The sequence below is a fragment of the Microtus ochrogaster genome, chromosome 16 (genome assembly GCF_000317375.1).
Source record: "Microtus ochrogaster isolate Prairie Vole_2 chromosome 16, MicOch1.0, whole genome shotgun sequence".
NCBI lineage: Eukaryota > Metazoa > Chordata > Mammalia > Rodentia > Cricetidae > Microtus > Microtus ochrogaster.
Window position 1 is genome coordinate 2,075,306 of NC_022018.1, and position 2,154 is coordinate 2,077,459.

The following is a 2,154-nucleotide window of genomic DNA, read 5'->3' on the forward strand; positions in this document are numbered from 1 at the left end:
AAGGAGTCTTGGGGGCTTGCTGAGCCAGCAGAAGGCTGTGGGGTTCCTGCTAATTGGTTGCTCCTAAGTTGTGGTTTTTCTGAAGACTGTCTGTTTAGCTGGATTCCATTTTAGTGTACTGAAACTAAAGCCTGGTCTCTGTCAGGTTACTGGGGGTGCATGATCTGCCCCGCCCCCACCCCAGTCCTCTCACTCCAGACCTTCAGAAACAAACTGGATAGATACGTGTTTCATCAAGTGTTCTAGAAACATTGCCTGGGGTATAATGAACATAAAACACAATGGAGTGACATTGTTGGCTACCTCCCAGGGCGATCAGGCCTCTCTGCTAAAGTGACTTTCTCTCTGTATGTGTTCCTGTGTGTGCACCTGAGGTTGACATCAAGTGTACATATCAGTTGCTCTCCACCTTCTTGTTGAGGCAGGATCTCTCACTGAACCTGAACCTCACCAATTGCCTGGACTAGCCATCCAGCAAAGTCAAATGAGCCTTCAGTCTCTGCCACCCTAGTGCTGGAGTTACAGACAAGCGCTGATTACCTAGGTGCTATAGAGGTACTGGAGGTCAAGTGGGTCCTTATGCTTTTGTGGCAAGCACTTTACCTATTGAGCTATCTCCCCAGTCCAAGCAGAAAACCAATAGGAGAATGCTTCAGTTAGGGTTTCTATTACTGTGAAGAGACACCATGACCATGGCAACTCTTATAGAGGAAAAACATTTAATTGGAGTAGCTTATGTTTTCACAAGTTTAGTCCATAGTCAGCATGGTATGGCATGGTGGCATGCAGGCAGACAATGTGCTGGAGAAGTAGCCTAGTGTCCTACAATTTGACTTGCAGGCAAGGGGAAATAGTCTGAGACACTGGGAGGTATCTTGAGCATATATAACAAGACCTCAAAGACCACCTCCACAGTGACACACTTCCTCCAGCAAGATCACATCTGCTCCAATAAGGCCACACTTCCTGTGAGCACTAGTTTCTTTCAAATCACCACAGAGGAATCACAAACAAGCGCAAGGGTCCCGATCAGAATCATGATTGACATTTCCCAGGAATAGTGAGAGGCAGAATTATGATTGGCATTTCCTGGGAACAGTGAGTAGGTACCAACATAGCCGGGGCACAGTAGTAAATAGAAATGAGGTGGAAGGATTTTGTGATTGTGATTGAAGGAGAGGCAGCTGACTGGGGAGGTCCCAGCAGGCCACCTCTTTGGAACTCTGTGCCATGAGGAATTACTGCAAGGTTTTGAGAAGAAAGATGCAATTACTTGGTTACTCTGCTGTGGAAGACAGACCCTAAAGATGGAGACGTTGACAGTGATATAAGAAAAAAGAAAAAGATGGCCTATGAACTGACTTTTTGAAGGCTATTCCTTACAAAGAGATATGTTGCTCAGCCTAAATACAGGGAGGAGGGCCTTGGTCTTGCCTCAGTGGGCCTTCGTCAATGTGATGTGACAGACTTTGTTGGCTCCCCATGGAAGGCCTCGTCCTCTGTGAGGAGTAGATAAAGGCTGGGGTAGGGGAGTGGGAAGAGTGATGTGGGATTTCCCTCTGTATGCTGTGACTACCAGTAAGGAATAAAAACTGCTTTGAGCCTATAGCAGAGCTATAGGGGAATAGAGGTAGGCAGGAAAAACTAAACAGAATGCTGGGAAAAAAAGAAGGAGGAGTCAGAGAGAAGCATGGAGCTGCCAAGACAGAGGCTGGGAATTTCACCCAGAAAGCCAAAGCCACATGGCAATATACAGATTGATAGAAATGAGTTAAATTAATATAAGAGTTAGCCAGGAAGAAATTAGAGCTAATGGGCCAAGCAGTGATTTAATTAATACAGTTTCTGTGTGATTTTTTTCAGATCTAAACTAACTGGGCAGCAGGGAACGAACAAGCAGCCTATCACAACAGGAGGAGCAGAGGGAGAGGGAACAGGGATTAATATGTAAAATACAAAAGGATTGTTTTTAAAAAAAAGAAAAGAAAATTATGGCCTAATGATGACTCAGCCCAGAATGTTTTCTGCTGAGGAGACATGAAATGTTGTATTATGTAATAATCTTTTTGTACACTGTGAAGATATGACTTAGCCAAGGTACCATCTAACTGGTTTAATAATAGAGCTGACTGGCCAGTAGCTAGGCAGGAGATA